The sequence below is a fragment of the Pezoporus occidentalis genome, unplaced genomic scaffold, assembly GCF_034315485.1.
Source record: "Pezoporus occidentalis ecotype Australia unplaced genomic scaffold, CSIRO_AGI_Poc_V1 ctg34, whole genome shotgun sequence".
NCBI classification, from domain to species: domain Eukaryota; kingdom Metazoa; phylum Chordata; class Aves; order Psittaciformes; family Psittacidae; genus Pezoporus; species Pezoporus occidentalis.
The window spans coordinates 4,273,472-4,290,520 of NW_026915376.1; positions in this window are offsets into that span (position 1 = coordinate 4,273,472).

Sequence of the window (17,049 nt, forward strand, 5' to 3'; positions counted from 1 at the left end):
CTTATTTCCTCTAGCTCGTATTTATGTCCCAAAATCACAGCCCCTTTCCCCACTAACCTCTCCCCCCGGCTCACCAGGGAAGGTCAGTCATCTCTCCAGGCTTTAATCAGCTTCCTTGGCAGCCTTCCCTGGGGAGGGGACCCAGTATCTTTATGAAGCCCACGTGCTCCGTGGCTGTGCTGTCCTATGTAGGCTGCGAGTGGCACCTCCAGAGGCTGTCCTGGAGCCACCCCTTCAGCTGCAACCTGCAACATATTTCCACAAAGACCCTTCTTTGCTTTTCTCCTCAAGACGTTTGCAAAGATGAGATAATCCAACACACACAACACCATGCTGTGTTGGAGTCGGTGCTGCTGGGGTTGCAGGCAAGCTGTGGGATTGCTAGCACGAGGATCGTTTCAGCCAGTTTTCCTGTCTATCTGCTTAATATGGGTGGAAGCCCTTCCTTTTCCAAGCACGCACTGAGAGGTGAGGCAGGCTTGGTAAGCCAGACATCACCGATGTGTGTGAGGGGTCTGTGTTGTGCCATCTAACTCAGGTTGGCAGCACAATTACACAGACATGCAAGCCCTGCCTTCAAATCCCAAAGAAACCGTTCATCCCCATGCTCTGGAAATAGCACAGCACCAGGCATGTCCTGTGCCTTACACCTTTCCTCCAGGATGCTAAGCTGCCCGTCCCTGTAGAGCTGTGTCTCTGCTGATGTCCTCATTTTGCATGCTGCAGTCAAGGAGTAAGGAGACTCCAGTCATCTCTGCTCTGAGTGCAGCCTTGGTTCATGACTTGCAGCCTCGGAGAGGACACACATATCACATAACCACACTAGGATTATGGCCCGGTCCCACACGTCAACGTGGAGGGCTGCATCCCAAGTTGCTCTGTCTGGTGGGGTGTCTGCACATGTTGTGGTAACTGGGTCTCCAAATGGGTGAATCAGCCCACAGTGGAAGAGGAGCACAAGATTTCAGATCCATGACCTCCTCCAGGGCACACCAGGAAATTTGGGGACAGGATGTCTCACACCCTTTTCTTTCTTAACACAAGGTCACATCTAGACGAGATTATAGTCCTTTGGCCTTAGTGGAACTTCCCACCTACTGGCTCCCCAACTTAATTGAGAATTAGTTTTCAGTCACTTCCTCTCAGCAGCCATTCTGAGAAGCTCTGGTCCATGAAAACAAAGCGCTTGCCTTGGCCTCATGCTAGAGCTGAACATGCCAAGCAGATAGCCAGTCAGCCGTTTCTTCCCATCACTCCAGTGGGGGATTGCTGATGCTTTGATCATGTCCTATGAGTGAGGACAGCTGGGCTGTAAATCAAGGTCCCTGCTGCTCTGAACTCTTTCCTCCAACCGGCACCATAGATAGATGGGACGTGTTTTTCCTCTCCTTGCAGAGGTGAGCCAGGGTGAAACCTAGGCCTGGCAACTGGGCCATTCGACCTCTCTGTGCCATTAACTTGCTGCTTTTGCAGGAATTTTCCACCTTAAAACCCCATCTTTCTTCTCCTCTTCCAGACAAATAGTATAGGCAAGAGGTCAGCTTCTTTCCTGTGTAAAGTACCATCAAATTACACTTAGATGATAAGCTGAAAAAGTGACAAATTTCTTTTTATAGTTTCTTTATTGCTCCCTGTCTGAGTATATAGAATGAGGAGATCTGTGATTTACATGGTAACTTTAAGGCTTCTCTGTGAAGGAGTCTGGGGATTGCAAAACAGACTGAGATAATTTTAAGGCAAACAGGTAATAAAAAAATAAACAATGAATGAGTAGCTACTGGGGCATGCATGCTGTCTCTTCCATCTTAAATGGCACAAAGGCAGTGAACGAGAGGCCAAAGACATTGAATTAGGAAGGAAAGTCAAAGGAGCCTCAATAATGCTTCTGATGGTTACTCAACCTCTAGCCAAAGCTTCACTTCTGCAATCACTTTTCCAGTGAGCTCATGACCTCTGTTAAACATGCTATGACCCTGGAGGAGTTGTGTTCAGTGGCTGGCTCTGGAGCAGCCTTCTACTCCAGGCAAATACCCATCCGCTTTTAAGATGGAATTTAATACATTTCTGAAATGTGGTGCCTGAGAGAACGGAGGACCAGGCTGGGTGAGCCAGGCAGCCTATACAATCTCACATTCCTCAGATGGAGACAGGTAGGGGATTTGTACCATTCTTGTACAAATCAGGACTAGGGCTACATTATATATATATATATATAATGGACTTATATATATATATATATATATATATATATATATATATATACTGGACTTTTCTCTTCCCCTCTTTGGCTGCCAGCTTGTATCACCATCCTCATTTGAAGTTCCCAAGTCTCTCTTTTCAGTTCCAGAGGGGTTTTGTCCATCAGACAAAACATTAGTTAGAGCCTGTGTTGATGCTATCACACTCATTTTGTGTCCTTGTAGATGCCAAGTGAGTGAAACAACCTCCTTGTCTGTGCAGTCCCCAGAGGGCTGCCCATCCCCTCTCTGCATTCCACCTGGTGCAGGAAAACACCAGGGCATTAGAAAGGCACCCATAACCTTTGTATGCATTTGTGTGTCCTTGCTTCTACAAAAGCATGATCCACAACTTCTCTGCTCTGGTGGGCAGGTTATGTATTTGCATCTGAGCTTACAGAAGTTTGGGATCCAGGCTAGGAACATAGGGCTAAAGCTGCCACAAAACCTACCTCCATTTCTTTGGGCATCACTCCCAAGTTCAGTGACAGACAAGGGAAGGACCAGGTCTGGTGAGCACTTGGCACAGAAATTTGCTTGAACTTCTGGATCTCCAAGGGAGACATATGTGTTAGAATATCTTCTTGGGGACTGTCTTACTGAAAGTTGGGTGAAGAGGCCAATTCTTTGAGTCCTTCCTGCTGCAAACAGTGTTTTTTCTGGTCACTGCTGTCAGATGTAGTACCCACTCGGGAAGCTCTGAAGGATGCTTTGAAGCAACTGAATGTGTTTGAAGCACTGAGGAGCATTTTAGCTTGCAGTTCTTGAGTGAAGTTGCTGAACATGTGAATTTCAAAGCCTTTTGAGCAATCTCAAAATCTCAATTCTGAGATTTAGAGTGATGATGGGATGAAAAGGTAGTATGCAGGATAAACAAGGAAGTCAATACTTCCTCCCAGGCAGCAGTTTCCCACAGACAAACAGGATGTCTGCCATGCAGAAAAATGACAGCAGTAAACTCTGCCATGCCCGCTGGCCAGTGCTGTGTTTTGGAGAGGCAGGAAAACCCATCATGCTGGTGCAGCTGCCCGATGAGAGCAGGTGATTAGAGCACAACAGGCAGCCCTGCAAAACCACCAGGCTGATGCCAGAATCCTGCAGTTGTGTGGACCATGTCTGAGTCATGTGCAGTGTCCAGAGACTTCCCTTATGGTGCGGAAAATGAGCAAGGTTTTCCTCTGAGTGCTTCATTCTTCCTGGTGTGAATTGCTGTTGTGACCTCCAGGTGCAGGCACGTCAATTACAAAACCACACAAATTAATGCCTGACCCTTCTAACAAAGTACCAGCAGAGGGAACACACAGGAAACATCCTGAGCCGTGAAAGAAACTCAAAGTCACTCAACCAAGGAAAACCCAGGCAGAGCAGGTAGAGCTAACAATGTACACTGGAGGTGGCAACTGCACTGCACCATGCCTCCAGGTGAGCATGTCCAAACACGTGCAGTCCTCAGGGCATCTGCAGGCCCTGCATGCACTCCCTCTGAAGACTGTGTATCGCTCTGCAGCTCCTCAATGTTATGTCATTACTTGATCTCAAAGGGTTGCTAATGAGCTTTGGGCATTCTCCATTCCTGAAAAGGTCCACTGGGACATCCCAGCTACATGTGCTGCTTGCGCTGGAAGTAATGAGATAGAACTCAGAACCAGAATCCAGGATGCAAATGCAGCGCTGGGTACACCAACAGACCTGCCAGTTTGCAACACTGGTGACACACACCCACAAAGATATGACATCGCTGAGGGCAAAAGCCAGACTTTGCTTTCTTCTCTGCTGACATGAAACAAATGTCTCTTCCAGAATTGTATGGGAGTGACTCCTGACCTTGCCTAAAGAAAAATTAGAATTAGTTTTGTTCTGAAGGCTCTACATGGTCAGGAATAAGCTGTGCTCGGGACTCACATCTGGAGATTTTTATCCCACTCTAACAACATTGCTTTTGAGAACTTTCCAGTGTCCTCTGTCTGAGGGCTGCAGATGGGACCATTCCCTTTATGTGTGAATTCATGTACCACATGAAAGTCACATTGATATGTAGAGGAAATCCTCAAAAACTGTACATCCCAAATCCAAACCCAGGGGTTTGGTTTTCCCTGAGAAGTATTTGGCACTAGCTTATGCAAGTTTTACAGCTTTCAGGACTTTGGGGTGAAACCATGCTAGGCCACCTTTTTGCAGAGTGCAGAAGTGGAGATTCTGGTCCTCAGTGCCTGCAAGCAGCAGGTGATCATCACTGCAGGAACGGAGGAGAACTAGGTACTGCATGCCACTTGCTGTAATGCATGCCATAGACATTAGACAGCTAGCTGCTGCTTGCTGCTACGGGGCACCCACATCACCTCAGTTGCTGACTCAGGCCTGCTGCAAGTGATAAGTGAGGAGGATGGTGTCTTTCCAACCTGGGGTGATTCCTCCTGGGAGCCAATACGAGAAAGGGATGGCTCTCAGCAACAGATATTTACTTCTGAGGTGTGGCTCTCTCTACGCCACCTCTGCCAAGGCAGGCAGATCACGGGCTGTGCAGGGTTTCCAGAGTCCACAGGGCATGGGAGCACAAGCGCCGGACACCACACACGTTCTCAATGGTGCTGTGTGCATGCTGGGGAAATCGGGGGGTCATGTTGGGCTGCTTGGCTGCTGGTGGCATGCAACACGGCACCAGGCTCCCCCAGTGGTGGTGATGCTGGTGGGAGGCTGTTGACATTTTCTTATCCCCTGAATGTAACAGTCTGTCCTAACGCTTGGTGATATCATCAGTGATGAAGTCATAGGGCCATGTGTGATCTCGACAAACATGCAGTCACTCTGGGGCCAGGCCATGCAACCATTCAGTGTAGAAGGCATTTTGTCTTGGGAGATATTTTATCACTTGACAACTGAGATGTAAGTGAGTTTCATAAGAAGGCAGTGATGGCCTCACTGGCTTGGACCGAGATGCTCATCTAGGGCTAGGTGTGGTGGGGTCCAGGGGGTCAGGCAGGCTGGGGTAGAGGGGGATGAGGTGTGGGAAAGAATGAGACAGAAGCACCGTGGTTGCTGAGCGTGAGTTCACCTTGGATGCTCAGCCTGAGGCTGCTGCGTGCCAGTGGAGCGTGGGTGAGCAGCCTGCATGTGGCCAGATGTCTTCTTCACAGGCTGCAGCCGCCATGAACATGCACCCGTTTCAAAGCACCGCCCTGCCACAGGCACAGGTAGGAAAGTGTAATAGCTGCCAGGAGGCCAGGGAACCTGGGGTAACTCAGGAGCATGCACGTTTCATTATTGCTGGGTTGGCTTGGCACAGGGAAGAAATTTGTAACTGACGACAGGTTTGCCAGAGCAGTCAAACAGAGCGGTGTAACAATAGGAATAAGCATTTCAAATATTTGATTTTGCCTTGTAATTCCTTGCAGGCTGCTCCCAGTTAACAAGGGGAATTTTGTCAACCCAAAAGCGACTTTGATATGGTGAATTCTCAGCTCTTGATCTTTAAATGTTCTCTCCCCTGCCTCCCTCAGGGAAAAAAAACCAAAACCAGCAATATAGGTTTTTTTTTAAGTGGCATGTGTGGACAGTAGAAAGCTTGAGCAAGGGAGTGGTTCTTGTCTCTGCTGAAAGTAGCACATGGGGCTGGGGCATGACAGGTTAACAAGGATAAAATTTCCTCATATTTTTAAAGCTACAATTTTATAAAAACAATTTATCGATGGTAAAATCTGTCCCAGCATGATGCTTCTGATATTTTATCCAAATACTTAGCAGAAACAGTGCTGATGTCCTGATCTCACAAATCCATCCTGGCTGCTGACACTGACTGCAGTCTGATTTGCCCTGCTACTATGCTCATTGCTGTAGAGTGGAGTTCCCACTCCGATAGGTTATTTTGATAGACTTCACCTGTCAGCCTGATTTACAAAGGTGCTTTTGAGCACATTCATGTGTTGTAGTTGTTTGCTATAACAAAGGACTGGATGCAAAAGGGTCTTTCCACTGTTCTGCGCTGTTCTCCAATACCCAGACTTCCAGGTGAGCTTGTCATTGCTGATTTAATACCCACCAGGGAGATTGGCATCCCAGCTCATCTGGGCTTGTTTTGCCTTATAGTGCAACCTTCTGCCACAGGAGAGAGGAGAGAATTCAGGCATAGAATCATAGAATCATTCATATTGTAAAAGACCTTTAAAATCACGGAGTCAAATTGTTAATCTAGCACTGCCAAGTCCACCACAAAACTATGTCCCCAAGTGTCACATCTGCAAGTCTTAAACACCTCCAGGGACGGTTTCTCAACCACTTTGCTGGGCAGCCTCCTCCAATCCTTGACAACCCGTTCGGTGAAGAAATGTTTCCTAATATCCAATCTAAACCTCCCGTGGCTCAACTTGAGGACGTTTCCTCTTGTCCTATTGATTGTTACATGGGAGACTGACACCTAGCTTGCTCCATCCCCCTTTCAGGTAGTTGTAGAGAGCAGTAAGATCCCCCCTGAGCCTCCTTTTCTCCAGGCTAAACAACTGCATTTCCCTCAGCCTCCTCTTAGAGGCCTTGTTCTCTAGACCCTTCACCAGTTTGTTGCTTTTCTTTGGATGCAATCCAACATCTTTCCTGCAGTGAAGGGCCCAGAACTGAGCACAGAATTCGAGATGCAGCTTCACCAGTGCTGAGTACAGGGGGATGATCACTGCCCTGGCCCTGTTGACCAGACTATTTCTGATACAGGCCATGATACCATTGGACTTCTTGGCTACCTGAGCACAAGCTGCTCATGTTCAGCTCCATCGAGCAGCACCCCCAGATTCTTTTCCACCAGGCAGCTTTCCAGCCACTCTTCCCCAAGCCTGTGGCGTTGCATGGGGTTGTTGTGGCTCACATGCAGGACCTGGCACTTTGCCTTGTTGAACCTCATACCACTGTCCACAGCCCATTGATCCAGCCTGTCCAGATCCCTCTGCAGAGCCTTCCTATCCTCCAGCAGCTCAACACTCCCACCCAACTTGGTGTCATCTACAAACTTACCGAGGGTGCACTCGATCCTCTCATCCAGATCATCGGTAAAGGCATCAAACAGAGCTGGCCCCAACGCTGAGCCCTGGGGAACACCACTTGTGACCGGCCGCCAGCTGGGTTTAACTCCACTCACCACCTCCCTTTGGCTTTGCCATCCAGCCAGTATTTTACCCAGTGAACACTGCACCCATGCAAGCTATGAGCAGACAGGTTCTCCAGGAGAACTTTGTGGGAAACAGTGCCAAAGGTTTTACTAAAGTCTAGGTAGACAACATCCACAGCCTTTCCCTCACCCACTGAGTCACCTTGTCATAGAAGAAGTAGAGCTTAGTCAATCAGGTCCTGCCTTTCATAAACCCACACTGACTGCGCCTGATCACCTGGCTGTCCTGTGATGCTTCCATTCCTGCAGAAGTTTGGTCCTATTCTCTGCTAGCAGGAAAGTCCATGCAGGCCTCTATCATGCCATGATTCACAGTCACAGATTTGCCACAAGCTTTGGTGAACAGTATCACTTTTTTTTCCAGGCTTTCTAGGTTTAGTATTTGCTTTTGTGAAGAGTGCATGCAACTGAAGATGCATGGCATGACAGCGTAAGAACCTCTCCCTGCCAGTGTTATCCTCAGTGCCAGGTTGTGCTATATACTGCTGCTGCTTTTGTCTCTTCATCCTGTGCTACAGGTTTCCATGGCAGGATTTCAAAGCTTGAGAGAGCAGAGGCTGCCGTGGTTAGTTTTCAGCAAAGATATGTTAGGAAACACCTCTCAGGAGCATGACGATCTCAACTTTTTATCAACAGCAATTAACCTGAGGGTCCCAGCAAATTCCCCATTTCCTTTGTCACTCCAAAAACTACTTTCAGTTATCTCAAGCCCCGCGCTGCTTTCCAGCCCTTCTGGGTTTTATTCCTTTTCTTCTACTACTGCCTGCCTTCTGGAGGTCAAGGCAGCTGAAAGAGTTAAAGCAATCTTTAAAGCTGGCCAGGAGAATTCAGACATGCAGGAGCTGCCTAAACACACGTAGAGAGGCAGCTGGCTGGCACATGACCCACTGAACAGATCAAACAATGCTGCTAGGAGCCAAGAACAATTTCCAGTACCTGCTGCACTGTCCATATCTTCCCTGGGTCTCAGCACCCCCCCACCACCCCAATCCTTCCTTTTATAGCCAAGTCAGAGTAATACTCTCCACATTACTGAAGTGACACGCACCTGGTTCTGAGCACATGTGCCTCACAAGGTGACAACTATTCGTGATCAGGCAACGCTTATGCTGCTTATGTCCATGGTAGCATTTAAGTCAACAAATCACCTGGTGTAAGCACATGTGCACACACTGAAACCGAAGTGCCAGAGCCACAGGGGTGTAAAACAGGGCTTCCTCTTGCATTGGACATAGGTCCCCTTCCCCTTCTCTTTCTCCTAACTGGTGATATGACTCACGCTAAACATTGACAAAACAGGCAAACAACTGGTTTGCAAAGGCAGCAAAATCACCATAAGCTATTGCCTGCTTTGCCAATGCCATAGCACAAGAAACTCCCAAGCTGTTCACTGCTGCTGAGGGTAGATTTGGGATCCTGTGGTAGGCAGGTATTGAGAAGACTTGGAGACCATATTTTCCCCCAAATCCAGGTGCAGAAAGAGCAGCAAGGTGAACTTCTGTCACCCGTTTGTCCCAGTGGTTTGTTCCAGGGAAACAAAATTCATTTTTCCCTATCATGCTGACAAGCTTTGAGTTGGTTCTGTGCAGTGATCCTTAGAACCCCTTCATGACCCAGTTTCTGAGCACCAGAGCAGCATGAGGACATATAGTGGTTGTCAGAGGAAAAGTGGAATGTCTTGCTGTGCTGAAGTATGGTGGAGGGCGGTATTTTCCCTTTCACTTTTGGTTTGTTTTTTTCTGAAGGATGAAAAAGGTAATTTGAACCAATGCCCTCATATTTGGTATAGAAAGACATGTGGTGTCTTCCTGTAGAAGCTCACTCCATCTACGAGGCTGTGTCTGTTCCAACCAGCTGGTGGAAGGTTCATCTTGCAGCTGAGATTTCCCGAATGCTGGAGAAGTCGAGCTGTCAGACATGATGTTCATCTCAAGTGGTAGCTGGTCCTGCAGTTATCCTGGTCCTTGCAGTGGGACGTCTTGAAGTTAATGGCTCTGACATTGAACTTAGCAAGGTGAGGTGGGGGAAGCCAGGCAAAAAATGCGGAGAACTCAGCTGTCCTGGGAACACCATGTCCTGTGGTGGCTGTGGCCTGCAAGGAGTTCTTAACGCTTTGAAGGTTTTATGTGCTGCCACATTGCATCGGTTTGATCACTGCGTGATCAGATCAGAGTGAGAAATAAGACAGAGCAAGCTCTTGCATTCCACTCTGTTGTGAGAGTTGCCTCTGCTGGCTGCAATGCTTCTGCCACTATACCAGCCCGATGTCACTTCACACTTTGCTTTCCAAAGATAGTGGGAATCTTTTCATAGACTCATAGAATGAACTTGGTTGAAAAAGACATTTAAGATAATCAAGTCCAACCATTACCCCAGGACTGCCAGGAACACCACTAAACCTTTCTTCTCTGTGAAGTTATTTTTCCTACATATCCAATCTAATTTTCCTAATATCCTCCCCTGGCACAGCTTGAGGCTGTTACCTATCACTTGTTACTTGGGAGAAAAGACTGACCGCCATCTCACTACAATCTCAGGTAGTTGTGGAGAGCAACTTTGGTGCTTTGTTCAGTGATTTTGGATAAAGGTCTGAGCTATCTGGAACCTTATAGCTACCCTTTGTAATAATTAGGAGTTGTTTTTTTTTCCTTAGGAAGAGACAAGGTACAGTGACATTGAGAATGAAATCCTGCTAGGGCTGAAGACTGTTCTGAAGGGTGATGGGCTGCAGGGGCTAAATTCTGCTCTTAGCTGCCTGCTTTGCTTGTCACCACACATGGAAAACTGGAAAAACACATATTGGCCATTTGTGAACCCTTATCCTCTGCTTGTCCCTTTGGGTCTGGTTCTGGCAGTGGGATGGGTGAAACTGGAGAAGAAGGATCAGCTTGCAGGAGGGATTTTGACAGGGGCCAGAGCTGAGTCCCGGGAGACATGGGGCAGCTCCATTTGTCTTGGCATTATTGAAGTCAATGGGATTTTGGCCATAGTCTTCAACAGGGCTAGGATTTCGCTGAGCATACCTAAGAAAGCACTGTAACATACAGTTGTGTTGTCTGCCATGACATTTACTGCGAGCAAAACCAGTGTGATCCCTATATGACCTGTGTACTTGTCTCTGTCTTCATAGCTCTTCACCTGTGGTTTTCCCCCTCACCTACTAAATAATCTCTATCTATCTATCTATCTATCTATCTATCTATCTATCTATCTATCTATCTAATCTATCCTTTCTTCTGTTTCTGTTGGACTGCTGCTTGCTGCCCTCCCCAGCTGTCTTCTCAGCTCACTCTCTCACATACTCTGCAAGGAATGTGCCCATAAGAGGTATTTTTATTTGGCAGCCTGAGTAAGCTTTCTGTTTTGGCTGCAGGTACTGAGATAAGCAGCCAATGGAGCTGAGACCTCCTGTGTCACGTTTTAGCTCTTTCCATCTGATAGAGAAGATGACCTCACTGGCTGACTGTGTTGGGGAGGTCTGATTGCAAGGGTAAAGAAATTAAAGTTAACCTTGAAAGAAGGAGCACCATGCTTCACATATGGTTTTGGGCTCTTTTGCTGTAATGTAGGGGTGTCACAAGGGATTCAGGCACTAGTTCAACACAGAGGGTGTGCAGAGATAAAGAGGAATCCAGACATTGGGGCAGCAAAAGATTTCCCCCTTTAGGATTTTAGCAATTGGAAGAAGATGCAAAAGTGGCTTCATCTGTTCCTGAGGAATACCCTACTTGAAGTAACTTTTCTCTGACCAGTCTGGAGCTGATATAAAGTGCTACATGGCTTTGTTCTCCTCTGTTAAAGAAAGTGGAGCTGTCCTGTGTCAGGGATAGAGCTGGTACGTTGTTTTGCATTGTATCAGGACACAGTGGGCCCAGTATAAATCAGGATAACCCAGTCTGAGACTGCCATGGAGGGGATAAGCCCTCCGCACAGTGTGCCATGAGCAAGACAAATTTGATGTCATTCAAGGTGAATTTAATGTCATTCTTGGTGAATTTAATGTTATTCTTCTGTACAGAAATGTAGGGAAACACTCCAAGTGAATATGTTAAAGCCTTCTCCTGCACTGAGATTTGAAAAAGCAACACTGGCAACCTGAGAGTACATTCTCAAGGCATATTATTTATTGCTTCAAAATCAGTGAAGAACTGAGAGGAAGTTGTGGTCTGAGCTGTAATGAAACCAGGATCCAGACAGGCGTGGGGAAAGAACTGGTTTGTACTGCTTCAGGAGATGAAGTCCCTGGAAGCCTACCCTCTTAACACACAGCACCGTAGTATCAAAACTCTCTCTGCAAGTGCAAAAAAGCACCTTGTATTCTGGAGACATTGCTTAGCGTACTATCCTGCCACCCTTCCCTGCTCTGCAACATCTGATGATGAGAAGAAGCTGTCCTCCTTTTCTGAGCAGAACTCTGATGGCCAACCTATTATCGTGGAGTGACAGGGGAGTGATTTGTGTGTATACTGGGTAAGGGAAGTCCACCTCCCTTTCTGTCAACTCATCCATCATTCCTTGCACTCACCCTTCTGGAGACATTAACTCACTTTTCCCTCTCAAGGGACACGAGGGAAACCGTGACACTTTTCCAGAATGATGTGTGTGTGTGCATACACAACCCAGGCTAATTCTGGTCCACAAAGGTGCTAGCTCAGGCTGTGCATCCTTGCATGTAGTAGTGATGGGGCAGGGGGGCTGTGTGTGCTGAGGCAGTCAAACTGCTATGCTCTGACAGCTCTGTTGCATGTGTTAAAATAACATCACCCTGGCTTGTTGTCTCTCCTCTTCCATTCTCTCCCCTCACTCAACAAAGTCTAAAGAGAATAAGCTCCAGGTATTAAAATAGCTCCCGTCTAGCTTGTTCAGTCTATTTCAGGAGGCTGGTTCCATCTTGACACAGATAGAATACAGAGATGTTGTGGAAACCACAGCCACAAGAGGCCATCAGCCAAAACTAAATGATTTCCCAGCGTATGCTGAGTGGTTCATTCACCCCCCTCCCTCCATCTCCTCTCCTGGGTTAAAATAACAGTGGGAAGCTGTCTGGCTTTGTTTTGTTGGATTCTTGTGCTTACTGTGCTCAGGTGGTGTTTAGAGGGAAAGCTGGAGGCAGTTTTGTAGCGTCAGGGACTTGTTACCTTCTGAGGTTTAAGTGAGACATCCAAACTACTAGGGAAATGAGAGCCCCACAGGTATTTCTAGGATGTGTTTTCAAGGAGTAAATAATCAGCTGGTTCTACTGTAGTGCTAATGCATGCATGTACCAGTTTAGACCATGGATATGGTCTCTTAGCTTCCTTTAGACTGACTAGAAAGGCAGTGAACATCTAAAAAGAGGTTAGGGCAAATGTGACCAAGGGATAGCTGAAGTCTGACTAAGCAGTCCACAGGGAAGAACTCATTTTCTACTTTCTGTGATCCTTCTGTTGCTAAATCAGGGCTTGTGACATGGAGATACACTGATTTACACTAGCTGAAGGTTTGGTTCAAATTATCCCTTAGCTGAAGATCTGGGTGATAAGTCTGATATGAAACCAGTGTGAATAAGACATAAATGCTAGCTTCCTCCCTCATACCTCCAATCTTCCACCCACCTGCTTAGGGTGCCAGTGCTTTCTGCATTTTCTCACCCTTAGGTTTGTAGGTCTCCTTCCAGCTCCTGCTTCTTTTCTTGCTGGGATTATCTGTTTCTCCCTAGAGGACAACAAACAACACCAAGCCTATTCCACACATAGCTCAAAATTAGCACATTAGTTAAATCTCCATCTTTCAGTCTATACTGCACCAGATTTGGTGAATATTTACAAATGTCTCTTTTGGATTTGGCAGAGCTCTTAATCCTTAAGAAGAGTCAGATGTAAAAGTATGAACTCTCACATCTTAAAAATATCCTATCCCTGTTTCCCCAAAAGATATCAAATTGTGGGTGTGCAAATTACAGTGGGAAAGCCTTGGGACCAGATGGCTCAGCACCAGAAGGGTTCACAGACAGCTTGGCCCTGGGGATGAACCTTGTTGCTTGTCAAGTGAGCTCCTGGGGCTTGCTCTCAAAGATTCTAAACTCCAAAGTTTAATATCGTTCTGTCATGCCACAAATCTTATGACCTGAGGTCTTCTGTGTCTCAGCCCAGGTGTTTCATTCATTGTAAAGAGAAAATCTGTATTAGCAGCATTCAGCGGGCACTTCTGGCTTTGAAAGCAGAAATATTGCACAGATGCAATATTCAACCTCAAGCAGCAAGTTTTCTAGGATTCGTTTAAAGGCAGTCAATACTAAGTATGTGAATAATACTAAGTATGTAAGTATAACTTGAGCTAGGAAAATATTACCTTTTGTGTGTGTGTGTGTTTGCAGCTACGCAGCAGGAGAGTAGGATAAAAACCAGAATTTCTATTTCATGAAATAGATGCTTCAGCATTTGTTTTATGACAAACATGGAATGTACATTCAAAATACAGAAGTTTTCTGAATGACACATTCTAAAATGTTTGCACCTGTAAATTGCTTTTATTGACATTTCTGTGGGAATGGATTATTTGACTTTTCCAGGTCAATATTGTGAGTCAGTTTGTTCAGTTTAACAGAATGCTTCCTTTTGAGTCTGTTCTGTATTATAAACAATATTTGTATGGGGCACACAACTCAGGTTTAATGGTAGGCCCATTTCCTCATGTGAACCAAAAGGCTGACTGTTTTATTATGGGAAAGAAATGCAAATGCTTCAGGAGAGAGTGCATCACAGTCAAATGCAAATGCACTTGAGAGTATTTTGGGCCAGGTCAACAACATAACATACAGTCAGTCACACTGAATTATCTGATTTAAAATATACAGTTCTGATTTTCCTGGTGGAAAACTTAAGAAAAAAAGTCCTTAGGAAACAAAACCTGTTGATATTTGTAGAAAGTCTGTTACCCTCAAAAAGATCACAGCAGAAATTTCTCAACTAGATCCATTTTAATGTACATAGAACTTATCTATCAAACTACCTATAGATCTACCTACCTATCTTGCTACCTCTCCATCTTTCTGTCTTTCTATACCTTGGGGTTTAATCAAGGTTTAATAATTCTGCATATAAGAACAGTCTGTCCTTAGACTTTGGATCAAGTCTAAAGTCACCTGCATATGCCTAACTATAAAGTATTTGTCATGTCTCTTTCTGTGGGCTAATCCACAGATGTAACACAACAGACCATTGTCATTAGTTGAGTAATTACATTAATCTGAGCAAAAAGGTCAATGGGACCAAATGCTGGTGTAGCCCTGTGGTTGCAGTATTACACACCAACCCACCCACACATGTTATTATTTGCTCAGGGTTCTTTTTTTCCTCTCTCTTTCTTTTTTTTTTCTCCCCACAGAACATAAAAATAAAGATGCTGCTTCTGGTTCGAAATGTGAATGGAATAAATTGTAAGTTCCTGAAATGCTACATGTCAAATTAGCCTGTGTAAAAATGCTTTCCACTTACATAGCTTCTAAACGCTGCTAGGACAGCTTGCTCTCATCGAGCCAGACATGTGGATCCCTATTTCAGGAAACATGGCACAGGAGGTGTAACCTAGCCAGGGCAAGGCAAAGTCAATGAGGCCACTTCAATTTACTCTAGTGGAGGATCTGCTCCGATGATTTCTCCCTGGGTCCTCCTTTCGCGTTTCTGCTCCACACCCTATCCAGCAGCCCTCCATGCACACCCATGGTTTTGCAAATGTGTTTCTCTTTGCTTTGCAGCAATGACAGCAATGAGGAAAGGGGTGCCTGGGTGCTGTCAAGGGGATGCTCAGGGGCAGAGGGTGCTCACCTCAAGGCAGGAGAGTCATCTTCACAATTTGTAACTTGCAGTTTGGCAGCTGAGTGGGTGCTTAACCAGACCCGTAGCAGGAATGTAAGATGTCTCAGGAGCATCATCACTTGGCGCTCTCAATGAGTGAGGCACTTTTTGAGGAGTCTCTGAGAAAGTGGAGCTTCATAGTGAACTGTTTCATAGGTATATGGAACAAATCTTTCTGGAGTGTTTTTCATCTGGCACATGGGGAGGCACAACACAGCATTTTGAGCCTAGCAGAGGAGAGAAGTCTAGGCAGGCTGTTCATACACGCCATCAGAAGTGACAAGGGGGATGAGAGAGTCCCACATGTGTCAGATAACACCTCTAGCTACCAGGGTAACGACCATAGCAGGATCCTTCCCGATTGCCTCCAGAGAAGCTGCAGTCACCAGCCCACCCATCATTTTTCTGCTGTGCCCACCATTTTCCTCAGGCTAGCCCTACAAGCACTGAGCATGGCACAGGCTCTGTTTTCATGGATTGAAGCTCCTCCAACACAGCTGCCACAGTGTGCTGGGATGTGCCTCTCCTGAGGGTTTGATTAGCTGGTCCCCATGATGACAACACTTGGGCAAGCATCTGAATGCCAGTGGGACTGGTCCTTAGGAGAGACAAGTGGAACAATGAGTACCAGATGATCCCAATTCCAGAGAGGGAATTGAAGCTCAGGCAGCTGAAACTGTTTCCTATGTGTCACAGAGGAAATGTGTGTCTCAGTGTCATACAGGGCCTATGCAATGGGAATTAAGCGCCTGTTTTCCCAGTACCAGTCTGCTGACTTCTCCATAATACACTCCTTCAGCCCCTGACTGGGCCATGACACATCTCTCCTGCTTTTCTGTCTTTCTTCCATCATCACTTGATATGTTGCTGATGTTGTATGTCTTCAGCTGTGGAAGACAAAGCCCCAGAGTTTAAACAATATTAGATTATTTTTTTTTCCTGAAGAAGCCTCTTTAGAAAGTCTTTTATGGGCTACCAGATAGGCTTTCCCCTTCATTTTAGATGAAGGACACCTGGCAGACTCTAGCACAAGTGAGCATAAGTAGGCTGTCTGAGCATTCTTGTTTTCTCAGTGGCTCAGGTGACAGCAGCAGCAGCAAAGACACAACCGTGAGGCAGCAAATGCTCGATGGAGGCCAGGTTCCTCCAGGGGAAGGCAATCTCTGCCAGGGTCCTTGCAGAGCCTGCAAGCACTGCTCTGCACACCCAAATTGGCTGCCCAAAAGCTGGCTGCAGGCTGCAGCTCTCAGACCTCCTGCAGTAGCGTAGGTACAACCTAAGCCTACGCTTTCTGTGCCACCCCTAGGTCTGGCCGTACTGCCCCAGCTCAGGCAGATGTTTACCAAGCGCTGATCGCTGCTGACGTCAGTGCTCAAATACCTGGGCAGATGATGGATCTGGATGAGACACTCCCTGAACCTACGTGGGTAATGGGTGAGACGTTCCTCTTGCATGGCCTTGCTTGTTACCATCTTATTATTGACAGTGCAGCTGTCAATCCTTTGTTACCTTTTAAAATACTACTTCTCTTGGCTTTAAGTCTATGCTGTAAAGGTTGTGTCTTTCCCAGTATGAGGGGGCATCTGACATCTTCACATCTGTTGTGAAACTGCCTTTTCCTTTGGCTGCTTCCATGGCATGAAAGAGCTAAACCTTATGGTGGCTGTGCCTGGCACTGGACATTTATTTACACTTGCATGAAACGAAAGGTCTTTTCCCCTGCATAAAAATGAGTGTGCAAAGCAGTATGGGAAATAAGACTCTACTTCAGAAATAAATCAATTTACATTGACAGTTTTAAATCTTCATGGTCACTTTTGTGTTCATC